We start from the raw sequence: 22,500 nt of genomic DNA on the forward strand, positions 1-22,500 counted from the left end.
TCCTAAAAGTTAGTAGTAATTTGAGTTTAGCTTCAGTGTCATAATTTTGTAGTATTTTTATACCTAAATTAAGGGCATGCTTGGTAACATAGGATCTGATTCCTGGGTTTCAGATTACAGGAACACCTCTATTGCCTTGAAACCCTACATTTGAAGAAGAGTTTTGCATGTAAAAGCCAACATGTAATAAGTGTTACAATTTTAAGTTTAATAATTGTGAATAAAATGAATAAAGGAAAATATGCATCTATTTACTAATATTGAATATTATTGTCTTAAATTGCTTGGTGTTCCCCCTGTCCCTGCTGAATTTGTGTTGTGTTAGGAATGTTTGTGAATTTCCTCCTTTTTTTCTGAGGTGTTATATTTCAGTGAATTGTAGGTGGCAGTATACACAGCTAAATTCTGTGTTTTACAGCAGGTAGATGAAACAGTTCTCAATTTGTTAACTATTTCATTTTATTTTATTTTTTTCTTGGTGCTGGAGATGAACTCAGGGCCTCAAACATGCTAAGTACTTCTCCACCGGAGAGTCATCTTGCCAGCCCTGGTAACATTTTTGTGCTTAAGCTTATTGTCATTCTAGCCCCTTCTTCAGTTAATAAAAGAATACCAGAAAATATCAGTCAGGTAAAAGTGTGCTCCTGGGAGGTACTTTAAACCCCAGGTTTATTTTAAAGGGTAGTTAAGAAGCCTTTAATTTTTACTTTCTTTAGGCAAATAGAGACATATTTAGAAAGAGCATAAGATTCACTGGCCAGTTAATATTAAAATGAGAATTTAAAGTAAAAAAAATGTGTCTTGAATTACATATCAAGGCAGTGACAAAGAATTTTTTATTTTCTTCCCATTCCTGCTTCAAAGTTACACTCAAATGTGCTTTGAATGCTAACTTCCATCCTGATTTATTATGCTGAGGTCTTAGATTCATCTTTGAGAAAGTTACTTACAGAACTTTGTTATTTGTTACATCTGTTATACATCTGGAAAGTGCTATATGGCTGGGAATAATACTCAAATTATATCTGATATTAAGAAATGGGACAAATGTCAAGGTTGATGGTTGATAGCTGTGGTGGCATCTCCTGGAGAAAAAGAATGTCAGGCACTGGAACCATCCACAGGCACTTTCCTTCCAGAGTCTCCCAAGTGCCCCTCAGGGCTTTAAGAAGGTTGTTGGGAGGAATGAAGGGTCAGAAGAGTAAAAACAAGCGTCTAATGAACAGGTCAAATTTGGTGCCCTGAAGTTTTTCTGTTGTTTTTAACGTACTGCACTTAATGATCCGTCTCACCCTCTTTCCTGCTTAAATAGAAGTCCCTTTATCTAAACTATATTCCTCTCCTATGGAAGAGGAAATGGAGAACTAGGCATTATTAGTGCAGGCGGAAACAACAAAATATTGTCCCTGTAATACTTTGTTTTTATTTGTCTTTTCTTGAATGTGGGTTATTTGTTTGCCTTCTTTTTTTTTTAATTTTAGCACATTCAGTGTCTTAAATTCTTGGGCTTATCTGCAGCTTATAATTTTTGAATGTTCTTTGATTTTTAATTTAAATTATTTATTGGATACATGGAAACACAAACATTGTACATGTTTATAGGGTACCTTAGGAAGCCCTGATGCATTCTGTAATATTTAGATCAGGTTGGACACATCTATCTCCTAAAATAGTTATCACTTCCTTGTGGCAAAAACTCAAAATATTCTTTCTTCCAGCTTTTTGACATATTTAGTACATTATTGAATTTGCATTTGCACACATTCATGCTGGCCAATTACTTGGGTCATTTGGTTATTAACACAAGCATTTTGAGATGAGCATCTTTTCAACTGAAACAAATACTATATCTAAAATCACCATCTTCTCACAGGATATAGCACCATGGAAAGTATTTTTAAGGCCAGGTCCCTACAATTGGGAGGCTGAGGCAAGAGGATTACAGAATCGAGGCCAGCCTCAGCAACTTAGTGAGACCCTATCTTAAAGTAAAATAAAAAGTACTGACAGTGTGGCTTAGTGGTAGGGAGCCATTGGGCTCAATCTCTAGTAACTTCCCCCTGCCACACACATGTCTTTTAAAATGTACTAGTTGGTTGAGATTTCAATCTTTCTTACTGTCTATGCTTTGGTTCAATTAAAAAAAAAAATCAATATCTTCACGAAAATGTGGATGTCCTAGTATAATTAAACTTGACGTCTTTTGCATATTTAGCTATAGCCTAGGAAAATAATCCTTTATTTAGGTTGTACCTGCATGCACTTATATAACAATCTAGATATCAAAACCTTTACTTTTTTGAACTTATATTTATATAATGAATAAAATCTAACAACTTGAAACTTCAATTTGAAATGAATAATGCCAATTTTTTTGATTCCTTGATTAATTAATATATTAACTCGACAAATAAATATATTGAATGATGACAGTGAGCCAAGATGCTTAAAATATATTAATGAACAAGGCTCTTGCCTTCATTTGTTGCGTGTTTGTGTGTGCAGATAATAAGGAATAAGGGTATTAACTAAATAAAGCCCCTAAAATACTAGTAGTTTAAAAGTCCTGTGAAGAATAAAACCTAGAGCAGGTTAAGGGGATTTTTTACTTTAAAATAAAGTACTTTCTCCACGTTTGTAAGGATTGTAGGGTACTGTCATGAGGTCAGGTGGGTAGTAATGAGTGACTATGGTTTTTATATTCAGGGAAAGGGAAAATACAAAAGACAGCTCTTCTTTAAGTCTTCCTTCGGGAGTTGCTTTAAAGTTGATTTCTCATTAGCCACTAAATTGAATGTTTTCCCTGTAGGCAATTTGCCCCAAACACTAAATTAGTGGGAGAACCACTAGAACAACTCTGTCACTCTGATGGTAAGAAGACGTTTTTATGTCCGGTTGTAGGGTAGGTTTTCATTTTTTGGAGAGATGTCTTTTTATTTTGGCAGAAAAAAAGTTAATATTTAAGAATGTGTCAGTGGAGGCAAAACATTGGTTTGGGGTGTTGAGTCCTTACTGGAGATCTGGGAGATCTTTGAATAATTCCTTGTTTACCTTAACAAAACTCTCATTATCCACAGGGAGTGGCCAACACATGAAATGAAAGTAAAGACATTAAAAGCAAAAATAAATTGAGTTATTGTTATTTGAACACATAAATTCCCCGAGAGAGAAACTGATAACAGGAAACTGTGTCAAACTCAAGTACTCTAAGTACATGCCTCCATTGATTAGCCTTTGCACAAAACCCTGATTTGTAGTCAGGGAGGAATGAAATGCTTAATGATGCTGAATGTCCATGTGATGGGCACTTCTGGAAAGTGCTCTGTGTAAAGCTGTGCTCCCTGGAACATGTCAACTTTATGAGGTTTTTCTCAATTCATTCAGTCTTATGGTGAGACAGGCAGTAGACTTAGATCTAAGTCAAGATCTCCTTGCATGTGAAATCTCTAATTACAAAATGCCTACTTATAATGCTCTGGAAAATTTTGTCCTACTGAAAGGTTGCTACTTTACCAGCATGCCTATCACGGAAGCTCACTTCTTTATTGTCTTACAATCTTCATGCACTTATTTATTCATATATTAAGAAACATGAAATATGTACCTGTATATTTGATGCATTGCACTTGGTGCTGACAGGTGTTTTATTCTGGGTAAAAGCATTGTCTCCTAGGAAGTGGTAAGAAGATAGCACTAGTGTGGATACCCCAATTCTGAACTACCATTTCTTTCTTTTTAGCTGTGCATAGATTTTAAAAATAAATGTGGCTGATAGTGAGAATGTAAGTAGTAGTGTCACTGGGTGCACTATCAAACAGAAATCTGCATCAATTCAGGGAAGTGCTACATATATGATATTCACAATGATGACAGTGATAAAAATTTGATGTTCCCTTTTAATAAGGCAGTGACATTTCTCTGCATTTCAGAATGATTTCAATACAGTGATCCACATTTATATAAAGTTAATAACAAATACACTGATAATATTAATTTCAGTTATTTGTGAAGTTCTTCATTATTTTTAAACTTTTGTAAGAAACTTATTTTCTATGCATTATCTTATTTTTAGACTTTGATAAACATATGTTGTTGCAGATTTTATTTAATACATTTTAAAATTTTACTCTATGTATACTTATAGATATGCAATGCCTGGTTTGCTACAAACCTATTTTTAATACAGAATTCATTACTTATATATTTGTGATGCAAAGAAAATATTTTTAATTGTACTGTTTTATAACTACTTGAAGAATTACGTTTGAATCATCCTTTCCTCTATGCATAATGAGCTTTACTTTAGTAAAATGTATATGAAATTATCTTATATACCCTTACTCATAGAAGTTATGTTTCCAACTTAATTTCATCACATAAAGTTGGAACCATGTGTCTTCATTTCTGTGGAAAGATTGTTAAATTTCATGTAGTATCTTTCTGGGAGAAATGAAAGTAATTAAGAAGCACAGTGTTACCTATTTAATTAGCCTATTTGTATCCTCAGAAGAATCCTTAGTTGTGAAAAGTGGGAGAGAGCTTGCCCTTGGCTAATTGAATCAGAGTTTTTTTTTTTTTTCTTTTACTCATTTACATTTCTCCCTATGTATTTTGTTTAGTTTTGTTTGCTCCAAAGTGACTCAACAAAAAATTGCATATTATATGCCAATGACCTGTAAATCTACGGTCAAATCTATGGCCAGTGTCAACCCCATGTTGTCACAACACGGAAACACAAACAGCAACAACAAAATACTATATGCAATTTTACAAAAAACGACACATTCAAATATGAAAAATATATCACAACAGTATTTAAGAGTTAGGGATTTAATTAATGTCTTGGTTCTGATTTGAACAGTTCAAAATTGAGAATCAGACCCACTTAATCTTTTATTCCTGTGCATATTGCTAAAGCACAGGTGTGAGGGTCTTGATTTACATGTGGCTCCTGCCTTCTCCACATAATTGTAGTATTTACTGAAATGAACTTTACCTTTTGAGCTTAATATTCTTTGAAAGGCAAGTCCCAGTTTGGAAGCCAGTGAATAAGAGGCATCATGCTTTTAATTACTTTTGAAAAGAACCTAATCTTTCCTCTTTGAATACTCTAAATTAGATTAAACTTTTCTGGGGAGAAACAAAGCAGAGGGGAGTAGCCAGAGGAGAAGTGTTTTGAAGCCAAATCTAAGTTACCAATCCTTTTATGGAATAAAGAAAACTAAGGAAAACAGCAGCTGCCATTTCAGCTCAATAACCCTGGTACCTCCTAGTGAAATCATTTTCAGACTGCTGAGTAGAAATAGTTTAAAGGTCTATTGTAAAAGAAACAAGAATTTTATTCATTAATTAGACTCCTCAGAGACTGCTTTGAATGTGCAAAACGGAGTAACCTTTTATTCCTTGGTATGGTTAAATCCTTAAGCTCCTTTGATTTCCTGTGTCCCATTTGATTTCTCTTCAAGGTTTCACCTTTACAAATGCATTACGCCAGACCATTCCCATAATGTTTTCATTTCCTTCTCACTTTAGTAAAAAAGCAAATAGTAATTCTTCTTAAAATTGGCACATGACAGTGGAAAATTGAAGTCTCCTGATCATGCACAAGTAATAGAATGTGGAACATTTTGTTGTATTTCCTGAAACCTCAGATAGATAGTGGATAATGGAGACAGTTTTTCCTTTTTTTTTTTTTTCCTTCTAATCTTAATAGTGACTCCCCCCACCTCACCCCATGGTGCTGGGGGTAGAACTCTCAGGATCTTGAGCGTGCTAGGCAAGGGCTTTTCCACTGAGCAATATCCCTAGACCTTAATAGTGACTTTTTTTTTTTTTTTTGTCACTACTAGTCACTAAAAAAAATTGGTGATTTTTAAAGTTTTTAAAACATCTAATTTTTAGGGAGATTATTTTCAGTTTTGATACTTTTCAGTTGAATTTGATTCAAAGGCAGAATTTATACCAGTGTTCGAGATTCTGCTGTCTAGCATGTATCACACATTAATTTGCACTTTATTAATTTAGAATTCCTGAAAATTTGTCTTGAACATTTTTGACAGTGAAAAAGAGTATGCTAAACAAATAAATAGTTGAAAAATTAATTGCAAAAAATGTATACTTTGAGATCAGCAGTTTTTAAAGTTTCAAAAATAGTTGAAAATTTTCAAAACATTATTTTTCAATCACTTTAGGTGACAGTTTCAGCTCACTAATTAGATCATTTATCCTCTTAAGAAAGATTTGGTTGTTGTTTTAGACCTTAACATATTTCAAATTATTACAGCTTCTTTAAAATAATTGCTTGTTACTTTTTTCAGTGAAATAAATTGGATTATTAATAAAAATAATACAACATGCCAGAACAGAGATCTACTACTCTTACCCTCCCCATCAAAGAGATCCAGAACAAGAATGTGGCAAGCTGTTTCTCTGGTATTTGTGCCTACGTATTCAGATAGCACACAAATATTCCTTTTTCTAGATTTTTCCCATTTTAGATTGGATGCATCTTATTAATGTTCCAGAGTAGAAAACATTTTAACTATCTCATGTGCATATAAAAATATACTTTCTCTGTCTCTGTAGAGTTTTATTATAATTTTTGGCTAAAACATTATTCAGATTTTATATTCTTAACAGTGTATATACTTGCTGATATCTGAGCTCAACATGCTTTTATATGGTATCAATAACTTGTTGTATCATGTGTTTGATCTGTACATAACCTATCGCTCCAACACTCCAATAATGCTATGCAAATCTCTTGGTATGAACTCACCACCTCATCTCCTGTTGTTTTTACTCTGTTCATTATTCAGTTTTTCCCTATCAGCTCCTGCTTCTATCCTGCAGCATCTGATCTCTGCAAAAGCTACAGACCTGCCAAACCAGGGCTGCCTTCCCCAGCACCCCACACATTCCTTTTGCCTTTCTTCTGTGGTTAGCCTTTTCTTTCTGAGTCATTCCTTAATTTTAGATAAATCTAGCTTCCCAAAACTCCTAAGGAGGGGACCATGGCATTCTATTTTGGAATTTCTGCAATTCTGAAAAAACATTACTGAACAATGTATTTTACTGAAGGTGGATTTCTAACTTCGAAATTGATATTCCTCTGAATGTTGAGGCTATTCTATTTCTCATGGTTTCCGGTGTTTCTCTTGAAAAATTATAAAATTGCAATTCTAAATCCTGATCTGTGTAATGTGGCCTGTTGTTCTTGTGTAGCTCTGTAGAAGATATTAGAATCATCTCTTTATTATCCTGAAATTTCAAGATGATGAAATATGTGTATCACAAAACCAAAAAAGTACCTTTCACTGATTGGGGTCCTCAGCAGATACTTTCACATTTTGAAAAAATAATGTCTCTTTCTTTGGAAATATTTTGAAAAATTTTTCCCTTTTATAATTTTCCAATTTTCCTCCAGTTTTATTTTTTTCCTCTAAGCTTCTTTAATTAAATCCATATGCTAGTTTTATTACCTTTTACCTGTCTCTTTTCCATCTCTTTGTGATTTTCCTGCTTTCTAATTTTTTTTTTCTCCATTTGGTCTTCCATCTGATATTTTGGTCTTCCATCCTTTCTGGATATTTTATGTCTGTTATTATATATATATCTTTTAATAGTTCTTTATTTTAGTTTGGCTCTACGTTTTAAATAACCTCATTGTGCTTTTATAGATGCATTATATTTTTTAACTCTCTAAAAATAGCTAAAGCTTTCTTTTGAATTATTCTTCTTCTACATTTCTCCTCTTTCTTTCAAGATCCCATTTTCTGTTTATTGATTTTGTTCACTACTTTTCATTTAGAAGATTGCTTTATGTGTGGTTCTCATTGACCATCCATTCAGTTTTAAATGCTGAACTAAAATATTGATTTGATGCTCAGAATAAGAGTTAATTGGATGCTCAGAGTTATGGTTTGGTTATGAAATGTCCCCTCCAAACCTCATGTGTTTAAAGCATGAGTCCCAATGTAGCAAGGTTGAAAGTTGGATGTTTAAAGCAATGAATAGGGCTCTGACCTCATTAGTCAATTAATCCATTTGCTGAGTTAGTCCATCAGCACCTGAATTTTAGGCAGGTGGGTTATAGCTCGGAAAAGTAGACCTACTTTTCCCAGGGCTATATCTGTCATTGGATGTTTTTTTTTCCTTTTTCTCTCTTTCCTTCCTGGCTTCTAAGAGCTGAACATCTTCCTCTACTACACCCTCCTGCCATGATGTTCTCCCTTACCTCAGGCCCAGAGTCATGAAACCAGTCAACCATGAATTGAGACCTGTGAAAGTGAGAGTTCAAAATAAACTCCTCTTCTTAGGTGTACTTATCAGGCATTTTGGTCACAGCAATAAAAACCTGAATAACACAGAAATTAGTATTGGGACATGGGGCCCTTGCGATGATTATACTTGACAATGTGGATGAGAATCCTTTGAAACTGGTTTATGGGATCAGTTAGGAAAAGTTTAGAGATGCAACCTGAAAAAGCCTTTAGGATATTGTAAGCAGAGTTAATAGGTAGTTCTGATGGGAGCTGAGAAGGCTCATAGGAAGGTGGACAATAAAGACTGTGGTCATAGGGGGTATGAGGACCCTGTTTGGAATTGAACTTCAGGCCATATATGTTAAAATATGGAGAAGAACTTGCCTTCATTTTGTCCATGTCCCGGGACTTTCTTTCAGACTGAATTTAAAGGCAGTAAAATAATCTGGTAGCCCAGCATTTAGGAGTACTCATGGCATGAGTATTGTTCATGGCTTCTAGTTAGGTCAACTATGAGAAGTGGGAGCAGAAAGCAATGAAGGAAGATTTTTTGAACTTGCAGTTTGGCTACAGAATAAGCACATGTAATATTAGGGCCAAGGGTTGGACTTGGTGGCACATATCTCTAATATCTCCTACTTGGGAGGTTGAGGCAGGAGGCACAGGTTTGATGCCAGCCTTGGAAACTCAGTAAGACCCTGTTTCCAAAAAAAAAAAAGAAAGAAAGAAAAGAAAAAAAGAAAAGAAAAAGAAAAAGAAAAGGAAAGAAAGAAGAAAAAGAAAAATTACTGGTGATGTTTCTCAATGGTAGAGTGGTAGAGCTTCCCTGGATTCAATCTATAAAAGAAAAAAAAGTAAAATGAAGCCAAGAAGGGCATGGTTATTAAAGTGATTATAGCCACAAAAGAGAAGCAAAGTACTTTGCGCAGAGCAATAGGAAAGAGAGGACTTCTCAGGAATTGACCATGGTAGGCTAAAGTGTTTAAACATGAAAACTCCTTCAAGAGACCATAGGGACAACCTGCTCACACAGGGTTGGCTGGGAAGTTGTTTCCACAGGAGTTCCCTCACTGTGCTCAGCTACCCAGGCACTCTGAAGCCTCTACAACTGTGGTTCAAGCAGGACTGAACTACTGCTCAATTTGTCAGAAGACTTTGGTGTTGTATTTGTGGTACTGGTTCTGCAGGAATGCAGGGTGTGGGAGTGAGGGGGCACAGAGGCTTCCAGTGTAATTTCAAAGGAAGGCTTGGGAGATAAAGCACAATACAGTGGGAAGCTCACAAGAGGGTGATGTGTGAAGTTGTAAGAAGTCACATCTGAAATGGAGACTCCAGGAATTAAGAGAGGCCAGGAACAGAAACAATCTGCTAAAGAAATTTACTGGCTATGAACAGAGCCATATAGGTTGTAACTGGCAAGGATATAGGTACAGGACTGACCAAGCCATTTGGGACCTGCATCTCACTACCATATGCCTCTGATGCCAGAGGTGGAACTGTTGGACTGTTTTGCTCATCTGGGTTTTACTCTTGCTTTGGTATCATCTCTTCTTTCTTTGTTACTATACCTTCATTTTGGAAAGGATTTTTTTTACTCTGTGTCATTGTATATTGGATGCATGTAACTTGCATTCGATTTTTATAGGGATTCACAAGTAGGAATGTTCCATGAGTCCCAGAGGAGGAAACTTTGGATGTGTTCTTTTGAGAAATGCTAGAAATCTTAAGAATAGGGGTACTCTTGGAGATGGTCTGAATGCATTTTGCATTGTGAGATGGACATGAGGTTTGGGGTGGAATACTATGGTTTGCAATTGAAGTGTCTGCTCAGAAGCTCATGTGTTGAAAGCATGATCCCCAATACAGCATGATTTTGACATGTAGCTTTCAGGTGACGATTGAGGCTCTGAGGCTCTGACCCAATCCATTTGCTGAATTAATCCCTTGGCAGTTGAGTGTAGTGATACTTAAGTGGTAACTGTAGGCAGTTGGTGCATGGCTAGAGAAAGTGTGTCACTCAAAGTGTGACCTTGGACTGTGGTGTCTGTTCTGGCCTGTTCCCTACCCCACCCCCGCTTCCTGGCTTCCATGAGCCAAGCACCTTTCTTCCATCACATCCTTTTACCATAATATTATGAATCACCGCCGACCTAGAGCCATGGAGTCAACTGATCATGTCCTGAGCTTCTGAAATTTTGAGCCCAAAATAAAATTTTCATTTTCTAAGGTGTCTTAATAGGTGTTTTGGTCACAGTCAAGAAAGCTGATTAACACAGTCAGTGTATGTGGGTCAGCTTGTGAATTGTTGCTATGTACCTCACAGTGTCTCTACTGTGAGTCACTTAATGGAGGGATTTTTAGTATCAAATTTTAGGGTTCATGTAACATGACTAATTTTCATGAAGCAGAACCTTCTAATGTCCTGCAGCTTAGTCTATAAAATGGAATGGGGAGCTCCACTGTGACTGCAGGCTTTCCTAAGGAGCCTTCTGATTTTACTTGGCTCCCTCACCTTTTTCTACTCCTGTCCACTGTGTCTGGTTTCCCAGTTAAAAAAAAAACAAAAAAACCAAAAAACCTCTTTTGCTTAATACATCCATAAAATTAGTTTTTAGGAAAGAAGAGTGCTTTTAGGATTGGTGAGAATATTATAAAAGATTGGAGAAGTTATCTCTCCTGTCTTTCAATAATTTCTTCAGTCTTATCCCATGTGCTTTAGTTCTTTACATGAAACTGTTATCTTCAGTTTTTAGTAATTCATTGGTCTGCAAGAAGAGGCTGAGATGGCTGCATTGGCTTCTTATGTTAGTGACCGTGTATACATCTACTGGCCTTTTACTAAAAATTCTCTGCCATCTCTCATCTGCTGTGGTGTCTTTTCCTTGTCTTGTATGTATATGTGTATGTGTGTGTGTGTGTGTGTGTGTTTTATATTGATTCACTTGCCACTTGAATGGACTTTGGGAGGCAACAGAGAAAAGCCAAACAATATACTTTCTTTAAATATTTACATATGACAGAGAATTACAATCTATATTATACATATAGAGCACAATTGTTCATATCTCTGGTTATATACAAAGTATATTCATACCAATTCGTGTCTTCATACATGTACTTTGGATAATGATGTCCATCTCATTCCACCATCATTTCTAACTCCATGCCCTCTCCCTTCTGCTCCCACCCCTCTGTCCTATCGAGAGTGGGTCTATTCCATCCTTGTTCCCCCTCCCTTCCCCACTATGAATCAGACTCCTTATATCAGAGAGCATTTGGCATTGGGGTTTTTGGCATTGGCTAACTTTGCTTAGCATTATCTTCTCCAACTCCATCCATTTACCTGCAAATGCCATGATTTTATTCTCTTTTATTGGAGAAAAGATAGCCTCTTCAACATATGGTGCCGGGAAAACTGGAAATCCATATGCAACAAAGTGAAACTAAACCCCTTTCTCTCACCATGTACAAAACTCAACTAAAAGTTGATCAAGAACCTAGAGACCCTGCATCTAATAGAAGAAAAAGTAGGCTGTAATCTCCATCATGTGGGATTATGCCCCAACTTCCTTAATAAGATTCCTAGAGTGCAAGAATTAAAATCAAGAATCAAAAGATGGGATGGATTCAAACTAAAATGTTTCTTCTCAGCAAAAGAAACAATCTGAGGTGAATAGAGAGCCTACATTTTGGGAGCAAATCTTTACCCCTCATACATCAGATACAGCACTAATCTCTAGGGTATATAAAGAACTCATAAAGCTAAGCACTAAAAAAACAAATAGCCCAAACAATATACTTTTAATTTTGTAAAGTTATTTTATAATATAAATTATTATTATTATATTTTAGGTGCTTTGTATCAATGAGACTCTGCATTAGTTAAGATAGCAAAATGTTCTTGTTAGGAAATGATTATCTGCTCATGGAACAAATGGAACTCAAATCTGATGTTTCTTCCTCTGAAATAAATTGATTTAAACACTAATATGTCTACATTATGTCTACATACCTGATTGAATTCCCTGGCCAACAAAGGAATATCACAAAAAAACCCCAAAAAACAAAAAATAAAAACCAGAATATTTGTTTGCTGTATGCTGTAGTGCTCAGTGGGATGAACAGCCTCCAGGTATATTGAACTCTGCTTATTCTATTGGTATCATTATTGACACTGTTATTGTTTGAGTGTTAGACATCACTCATATCTAACAAGATATTGATTGGAGAAGTTATCTCTCCTGTCTTTCAATAATTTCTTCAGTCTTATCCCATGCGCTTTAGTTCTTTACATGAAAAGGTTATCTTCAGTTTTAGTAATTCAGGGGTCTTCAAGAAGAGGCTAAGATGGCTTCTTTCCTATACTATGTTAGTGACCATGTATACATCTACTGGCCAAGATCATACAATGTCCGACTTAACGGGGTCAAGTTCAGTGAGCATATTGATGTGTAACATTAAATTTCTATAATTCAGGGTGAGATTTTTAAAAAAGTATACTATTGAAATAGCAGTAAGCAGGAGTACATGAATTCAGAGGCTGTTCAGTGGTTGTATCGTTGCCTATTTTACATTACAAAGGAGAATGGAAATATCTAGGTTAATGTAATGGGTAGATACTGACAGGATTACTTGTTATATGGAATGTAAGTAAAAGAAGTTTAGGTTTCTTCTTTTTTTTATTTTTTCCTCTTTCCACATTTTAAAAATTGGTGCATTATAGTTGAACATAATGATGGGATCTGTTGTTTCTTATTCCCACAGACACATAATTTAATAATATAACGTGTCCAATATCACTTCCTGAACTGTCCCCTCTTCTCCCCACCTCCCTCCGGCTGGTCCCTTTTCCTCTACCTGGGTCTCCCTTCCCTTTCCATGAGATTCTCTCCCACACACCATTGTTTCCCTTTTTCCTTTTCAGCTGCCACATACAAGAGAAAATGTGTGACTGTTGAGAGTTCTTTTGAAATATCAAGTAGCAATGTCTAATGCACAGCTGGAGCTCCTCAGAGATACGTGAGTCAAACACAGAGAAATGATCAGACTCGCTTAGCTGCACCGTACCCCATCACAAGTGCTCCAACAGCACAGGCGTCCCTTTCACTGCAGTTGGAGCCTGAGGGAACGCAATGCAGGCTGAGGTGAACTCTGGAGGGTTATCAGGCTCCTTCTCAGGTCTCTCTGCCTTCCCAAGAGGTGGCTGTCCTCCCCACAGGGCCCAAAGCACAGGGGCATCCACAGTAGCAAAATGGAGGAACAAGGGAAGAAGTCGTAGCCCTTACGTTTTAAAGAGACTTTACCAACCTCAGGCACCATCTGTTTATGTCTCTTTGGCAAGAATTTAGTTGCATCCTACCAAGTTACAAAGAAGTCCTGGGAATGTAATCTTCTATCCTTTGTGGTGACAAGAAAGGCTGAGATCTGGCTTTCTGTATTTAGATAAAATTGAAGGGTGGAATATGCACCTGAGAGTTATAAACAAGTCACTGGCACATAGACTCTGTTGAAATGTAGACGTCCTTGAACCATAACAGGTACATTGAAAATCTTGTTTTCAAATCAGATTTTTGTGGCTTGAGCAATAAATGCAGATAAGGGCCTAAGAGACTCAGAGACAAACCCTTTAAGAAACCTGGGTGGAAGATGAGAAAGACAGGACCATAAGGTGCATGCTTGGGGTTTGTGGCAGAGGAAAGTGAAACCACAGAGAGGAGAGGAAACATGGAAAATGTGAGAAGCTGATGACAAATTGGTATTTATTTAGTGATGCTCTGTATGGATTCCCTACCAAATGCTTTTATGGGAACTAATCCTTTGCTGTTATTACTATCTTCATTTCACAAGTTAAAAAAAAAAATGTAGGCCTGCAAGATCTCACAACCTAAATTAAGACTAATACTAGTGCTGAGAATTTAGCATGTGCTCCTATTTCAGCTCATAATCTCCGTCTTTCCCACCACCTCTTCTTTATTGGAAAAATCTTGACTTTTACTTCACCACCACCATCTCTACTTATGTTATTTACGTATGTATATATTTATTTATTTTTAGTTAGGAAGTTAAGAACTCAGTGAAAGTGAAGAGATATTTTGGGGTTGAAAAAATATATGAAGAGTAAGTTTTCAGTGGAAAAAACAAAACAAAACAAAACAAAAAAAAACAAAACCTTTCTACTGATTTCAAACTAATTTTACCTGTAAACAGAATCACATGCTCAAGGTACGAATTATATTATATTCCCAAAGCAGAAGCTTGTCATGTTATTTTTTCCTTTTTTTTCTACTGTTTTTACACATAACGAACATCCCTCCAAGTAACGCCTAACCAAGAAATGAAATCGAATAAAATTTACAGTGAATGTACCCAGCAGTTATCTGTATGTATAGGACCCTGTGTTATGCAGCACCAAATTTAAATAATATGCAAGTGTTCTGGGGGCGGAGCACATTGACTGTTTCGACTGTGCTGTTTGGAGAGATAAAATAGAGGGCACGAGAGAGACAGAAGTCAATTTGATTTTTCTGAATTCTGTCCCTGTAAATATATTCATAGGAACCAGAAAATACAAGGCAGCTCACGATGGTGAGGAAAGAGGAGATTGGAGAAGTGTGAGATCTTCACAACTCCACCTCAGCAAAAAATATGAAGGAATTAATTCCATGGTGGAAAAAGAAATTAAAAAAAAACATAGAAGAAGGTGGGAAGGAGAGGGGAGCAGATCCAGGAAAATCCATGGGACCCAGGGTAGGGGAGTGGAAATGTGTCCTGCGTCCTTCCGTCCTTGTGTCCAGCGTCCTTCCGTCTGTCCATGAGCCTCCTTATTTCTGCCCTTTGTGATGCAGATCACTTCTTTCTCCTCTCTGTCCCTGCCAACGCTGTCAGGTCCCTGTGCCCTCTGCTCCTCCTTTCCCCTCCTGTGCTGGTCCCTCCCTCTCACTTTATGGGGAGTTGGCTTGCTCCACAGCCTGAGGTTTTACTTCTTTTAGTTCACTTAAATTTGAAATGACTTGTGGGATTTTTGTAGCAACAGGAGGCTTTTGGTGCATCCAGAGTGCATCCAGGGGGCTGGAGAACACAGCCACAAGGGTATACAGGGTAGTGACATTTGTGTGGCAGCCATTCTTAGTGCCACAGCCGTCCCTCCCTTTGGTGCTGGGAAGCTCTTGAGCATCCTTGAGCCATTGGATCTTGGCACCAGGCATGGAGAACTGAGGAAGAATTGGTCTACCTTAGGGAAGGTGATGCACCTGAAGGATCTGTCACTTCCACATCCTGGCCCAGGGCAATGTCTGCTGTCCCCAGGCGAGAGAGCTGCATTTGAGTGCTTGCCTCTTGTCTTGGTTTGCATGCTCCAGTTTCCTGTCTCGGGATCACCATGCAAGTTAACTGGTTGTCCAGCAAGGAACACTAGGTGGACAGATTGTCCTGGAATGGCAGGTCCCAGGGGCATCAGCACCACCCCTCATACCATGCTGGGCCCCCAGGCTACAATAACTTTGTGAGTCCTCTGCAGACACTCTGGGGCTAGTGACAAGAAAGAGTGTGGGAGACTGAGTGAAAGACAAGGTGTGGATTGTTCAGATCTGTAGGGTTCTCCCCTGTTGATTTCACTGGACCATGAAGGGGTTGGGGAAAGATGACTCAGGTCTGTTAGGAACACACCTGCATGACCTCCACACTATTGGGATGATGAAGGCAGTTGTCAGCAGCATTGGGAGCTGACTGCTGCCAGTGACCGACAGGTAGACAGACAGACACACACACACACACACAGAAGGACAGAGACAGAGGTACTGATATTGATGGCTGGAGTTAGGATATTGCTTAAAGGGGAGACTAAGAAACCTGGATCTGTTGAGGGGTTTCACAACAATAAAACAGGACTACTACTACATAGTACAATAAAAGTTACATGAATGTGTTTTCTCTCAAACTCAAGCCCGAGAGTGGCAGCAATTGCCCAGTACAGAGGTGACACTGTGGAAATGAGTTGGGGCTTTCCTATGAGATAGGCTGTACCTTCATGGAGCTTGTCTCCTGAGGGTGCTGAGAAGCAAGTGGCAACTGGGAGGAAGTTGAGGATGAATCAGCTGCTTCAGTAGAATCTTGGCAGCGAAGGCTCATTCTTCCAAAGCGGTTGCTGAGGTCATCTGCCTGCGCCATCTTCTGAATTCAAGGGTGGCTGTTGCAGAGGTGTGGTGGGAGAGCGGGGAGCTGTTGCTGCGGTGGCTTCGGCCAGACGGGGGCGACACAATCTGGCTTCATACTTTGGGAGGCTTCGGTGTGGTGCCTGGTGGACAGAGCCTCCCTGTCCTGCCACCTATTGTTTCCAATACTGTCCCTGGTTGAGGTTAGAGAATCTGAGGTAGTTGCTCACTTTAGTGACAGGAGGTCACAAGCTTCAAGATTGTGACTTTGGTGATTTGTAATCACTGTGCTGCTCTGGTTTCTGCTTGAGGTATGGCAGAGGCCCGTGAGGTTCCCACTAATGTCACCTGAATATCTGTTCTGGCTAACCTGTGTATCATCTCAGTCTGTGCGGACTCTGACTCTGTCGTGAGTTCGTCTCTGTTGAAGTGCTGTTTTCTTCTCCTCCTGAGATCCTCTTCAGGGTCCCCTGTGTTGTGAGTTTTTTGATGATGATAGCTTTTCCATTCTGGTCAACATTGTCATCCATCTTCAAACAGGAAGCTGTCCAGGGCAATAGCATCCGGTGATATCAGGCCCTCTGAGTGGCTATTGATATTAATAAACTCCAGAATCTCCTGCAACATCATTCTGCCCCTTGAGTTCTTTTTCACTGTACAATATCCCTCCCACCCTACTTATCTGTGATTCCTCTTTCCATGGTTTTAGTCATGAATGATCAGCCACAGTTTAAAAATATTAAATGGAAACTACAGAGATAAATAACTTATAAATGTAAATTACGCACAGTTCTAATCACGCCATTCTGCTCAGGACATGAGTCATCCCTTTGCCCAAAGTATCCATGCTGTATGTGCTACCCACCCTGTTCTTAGTAGCTGATTTGGTTGTCAGGTTGACTATTATGGTGTTACAGTGCTCATGTTCAGTTAACTCTTACCTAGTAGCCTAATACAACATCACAATGTCCCTTTCAATCACCTTATTTGATTTCGTCACCTAGTCATCTCACATCATTACAAAAAGGGAAGAGTGAGTTAGAATAAAATAGTTTGAGAGAAAACACATTCATATAACTTTTATTATACTATGTTGTAATAGTAGTCCTATTTTATTGTTGTGAATCTGTTACTGTGCTTACTTTATAATTGAAGATTTATCATAGGTGTATCTGTATATGAAAAAAACACAGTGCATACAGGGTTTGGTACTGTCCATGGTTTCAGGCACCGGTTGTGGTCTTGAAATGGATCCCTCAGAGACAAGTGGAAGTTGCTGTGTTTATGATCAACTCCTGCAGATCCTTTCCAATGGGGTCCACACACTGTTGGCTGACATCTCTGTACAGCATCTTACTTGGGACCTTTTCTTTGTTTTTGACCTTGTCTTCTTTTCAGAGGCATCTTCTGTGGACGTTTCTCATTGCCAGAGGGAAAGCTGATTTGCAAATGAATTATATCACGATTTTGTTAGTGGCCCACCAGCAGATGGGGTGGGCTCCTCACACAGCTCCAGACTGTGGACCAACGTCAGCTTGGAACTGGACTCTGCTCTTTTCCGGGCGTGACTAGGATCCCATGTCCACCAGTATTTCCTGATGAGAAGCTGCTATTTGGACTCTGTCAACTTCGTTCTTATCTCAAGTCTTAGCAATAACCTTATTTTTTGTTCATAGATTCTTCCACCATTTCTTATTATGATTCTTTCATTAATTTCTAGATTCTCATGACTGACCTGACTGTTAGTCACCTTCTTTAATAGAATAATCCTGTGGACTCCTGTCATAAGCTGTCACAGACAGCCTGCTCCTCTTGGCTTTCTGCTGGGGCCCTGAGACCTGCAACTGTGTTTCTTGGAGTGGTCTGTTTTCAGGTTGGGTGTCCCCCAGTGCCCACAGTAGATGAGCTGGAGAGGAGCAGGGGAAAGCATTTGGAATAAGCAGGAAACCCCATCAGAGAAGGAAGACAGGCTGATCATCACATCATGTATTAATTAGTAGGATTGATACTTCCAGTGCTCATTGAACTATAAAAGTTACCTCAGGAAAGGTTTTATATTGCTTTTAGGTTTCATATTTCATTCTTATTAATTTTTGTTGCCTCATCATTTGTAACTTAATTTATAATTGTACTACTATCATACTGTTTTCATTATATTTCATTTTGTTGATATGAAAAGGTGCCAGCAACTTCCGTGTACTTGGTGAACACATTGGGAGGTGATTTTCTTTGTTGGATCAATGCTATCTCAGTGTAGGCTCAATGGAATGAACAGAATTAAAAAAAAAAAAAAGGCTGTTTTTTTTTTTTTTTTCTTGGAGAATGATCAATAGTTTGTTTCCCAAAAGATCTTCATTTAAGTGGAATTTTTATGGTATGAGTTTGGTTTCACACTTGATTTTTTTTCAATACATTGAGATCATGTCTTTTTCTCTGTTATTAATTTCTCAATGACCATCAGTGCCAGAGTGACATATAGTCATAATATGTGTTTAAATACAATAGAGGCTAGAATAATAAATATTTGTGTGTCTGTGGTACAGGACAGAATTCTCCTCCATTCTTGTGTCATTCAAGTAAAGATCTCAGAGGGAGACACAGATGTGGTGTGTTGTAATAGCAGTTATGTTTATTAAGCAAGAGGTGAAAGGACACTCCCAAACTTGGGCGCTGGTCATCTGGAGCAGGAGCAACCTCATCCATTTGGGTTCAGTCTGTCTTTGTGTCCCAGTCTTGTCTGAGATTTGTTCTTCCCTTTTGCCTAAGTCACATGATCGTGAAACACAACTGATAAGTGGTGTTGCATAACTCCAGGTAAAGGACACATGCACTGTCCAGCATTTCTTGCAAATGCTCACAAGAGAGTTCAAAACTGCAATGTGAATGGTATTACAATGGCATTGCCAAAGGTTACCTTCAGACATACTGCTTATGTCTCCCCCTCCCCTACACCTCACTTCTGGGGACCAGTGGGGACCAGTTGGACTGAGCAGGTGAGGCATTTCCAGATAGAACCTACAGTTCTGAACCCTGCTGGGCATAGGCTTCCAGTCAAAAGGCAGGGATCCCGCCTTTTGGTCTGCCCCTAATTCTCCTCTCCCATGGTCTTGTTCACGTATATACTACCTACCCAACAACTAGAGAAGAATCTTTACTTTGTGCAGTTAAGTCACTGCTGGGATACGTTGCTTAGTGCTCCTGAAAATTAGGCTAAGGCAAGTTAATGTAACTCAGTATTTGGCAGGACCAGCTAAAACTATCTAATACGTTTATATCCCTATATTGGGTTCTTACCTAAAGAAGAGCCCATTCTCTTGGTTCATTGAGGGGAGAGTGGATAAATGTGTGCAATTTTGTGGGTCCTAAATATGTTTAGGTGTACTGAAGTCTTTTAATGCTGCTATTGCCTTTTATGGCAACATTTTGAGGTTGATAGTGTTATTTTCATTTTATTCATGAAAAGCGTGAGGTTAAAATATTATGATTTGTTAAAAGCTTGTAAAAATTTGAATCCGAATTGTAACCAAGTCCAACTCCCTTATGCAAAATAAAAAATAAAAAAATTACTTGTATAATATTATCTGCTGGAGTGTTTACATTTATTTCCTAGGCTCCTTCCACAAACCAACCATAAACTTGGGCCTTAAAAAGCAAACTTATTCTCTCGGATTTTTTGAAAGCAAGAAGTGCAATATCAAGCTAGTGTTTCCTTCCAAAGTTTCCAGGGAGGAATCCTGCCTTGCCTCTTGCATCCTGTGATGGAGGGAGGTTTTTCTGGGCTTGTGGCAATGTAACTCTACGCCAGTCTGCACATGGACTCCGCCTTGTCTCTCTGTGGAACTTATAACTTGAAAGTCTTATAAGGAATTTGTCACTTAGGATCTACTGCAGTCCGGGATGGTCTCATATGGAGATGTTCATCTTCATTAGACTTTATGGTAATCACGTCCTTGTTTTTCTTTAAAATTTTACTGTTGGTATAGTAAAATAATACAGTTTTATGTATTTTCGAATTTTAAATGAATGAAAGAAATTTACATGTTTAATTTTGTGTTGTGATTCTTTTGATTGACATTATCAGAGTCCTAGATGTCATTGAGGCCATACTGAATACATTTTCCTCAGATTACCTATACATTTTGCTATTATTGCATGTGTGTGTTACATTCTATTTTTGGCTATCACAAACACTTTCTGTGAACCTTTTTGTGTATTTTGGTACCCAGCATAGTTTTATGTGAGATAGACGCTCACTTGATGATGGTTTTCAAATCAGTTGTACCAGCATACCTCGAGGCATCTCAAGAGTGACAGCCTGGAACTCATATTGTTCAAGAATATGGTATTGGCTGAGATTTCAGTTAGCCTTGAGTTGCATAGGTATTTTAATGTAAACCTCTTGAATTATTGGTCAGATTGAATATCTTCTCATAGATTTATTAGATTTATACTTTTATAAACTGCCAGCTAAACAATTTTAAGATTTGGTTGTTTTTCTTTTGTTGTTGTTGTTATTCACCTTTCCTACAGTGTAATTCTGGTTAGGAGTCTATTCTTCAGTATACATATGTTAAACATTTTTTTTCTCATGTGATGGTTGTCTTATTTTTTAATTTATTTTAGTTTTGGGGATTGAATCCAGTGACACTTAACCACTGAGCCACACATCCCCAGTCATTTTTATTTTTATCTTGAGACAGGGTTTCGCTAAATTGCTGAGGCTGGCTTTGAACACTTTGCTCTTTTTATTGTATATTTTGATAAGCACAGATTCTTTTTTTTTTTTTTTTTTTTACATAGTCAAAGTGACCCACTTTTTATTTTATGGTTGGTGATTTTGGTGTTTTTAAAAGAACTTTCTCTTATGATTTAGATATGTGATGTTCCCCCAAAGCTCACATGTGAGACAATGCAAGAGAGTTTAGAGGAGAAATGGTTGGGTTAGGAGAACCTTGACCTAATCAGTGCTTTAATCCCCTGCTAGGGTTTGACTGTAATCAGGTAGGGTGTGGCTGGAGAAGGTGGGCAAGTCTTGGTTTGGAGGAACAATTCTGTCACCATAAATTGTGTTGTACAAATCTTGTACATGAGTTTTTTAGGTGAACTTAGAGGATAGTCTTAATTTGCTCAATTTCATGTTCTTGGAAGGTGAGTTACGGTGAGCCATAGCTATTCAATAACTATCGATAGAAAAGGATTTGCTTTGAAATTAGCTTGCTGTGCTAGTGCTTTAGGAAAAATGACTTTCTTAATAGATCCCTTGTTGATCAAGACAATTCATATTAGCCAGGTATCCGACTATATGGAAAATTTTACCAATTTTTTTTTAAGAGAGAGAGAGAGAGAGAGAGAGAGAGAGAGATTTATTTTTTAATTTTATTTTTTAGTTTTCGGCAGACACAACATCTTTGTCTGTATGTGGTGCTGAGGATCGAACCTGGGCTGCACGCATGCCAGGCGAGCGCGCTACCGCTTGAGGCACATCCCCAGCCCAATTTTACTGATTTTTAAAATGATATTTCAATGAATTATTTAATGAAACCTGTAAATACATATAACTATGATAAATTTATTGTTGAAGTCTGTGAGACACAAGAAATACACCCAGGGCAAGGTAGGAAGTTCAGGGCCAGAATATGAATGCAAGTCTTATTTTCTTTCTTTGGAAATCTTTCTCTAAATGCAATTTCAAATTGTAGGGTGAAATACTTTTTTTTTTTTTTAAATGATATCATCAGCTTAAAAATAAATGAAAGAATCCTGCTCTAATTTAAACTACACCTAGTTTTCTCCCTATGAGCATTCTTGCCTTCACAAAATTCAAGAAGAATTATTTACTTTTATAATCCTTTTACAAGTCATTGTTTTACATGTTAGTTAAATGTAATGTGCTTTCTTTCACTTTGGGGAATTCTGGAGTGAGGCGTGGAGTGTCTTGAGAAGACAACTTGCTTGGCAAGTGGACTGTTATAGTTTAAATGTGCTCCAAAGCTCATGCATTGAAGGCTTGGTCCCTGGGCTGGGGCACAGCTGGAAGGTGATGGGAACCTTGGGAGGCGGGGCCTAGGGAAAGAAGGTTAGGGCGA

General features: G+C 37.8%; 1 long non-coding RNA gene across 3 annotated transcripts in view; it reads left to right on the forward strand.

The window, feature by feature from the left end:
• The window catches only part of LOC110599401 (uncharacterized), a 156,187-nt gene that overhangs the window by 10,353 nt on the left and 123,334 nt on the right, over positions 1–22,500 (forward strand). The window lies entirely within an intron of this gene.

This window comes from Ictidomys tridecemlineatus, chromosome 9 (assembly GCF_052094955.1).
Source record: "Ictidomys tridecemlineatus isolate mIctTri1 chromosome 9, mIctTri1.hap1, whole genome shotgun sequence".
Taxonomy (NCBI): domain Eukaryota; kingdom Metazoa; phylum Chordata; class Mammalia; order Rodentia; family Sciuridae; genus Ictidomys; species Ictidomys tridecemlineatus.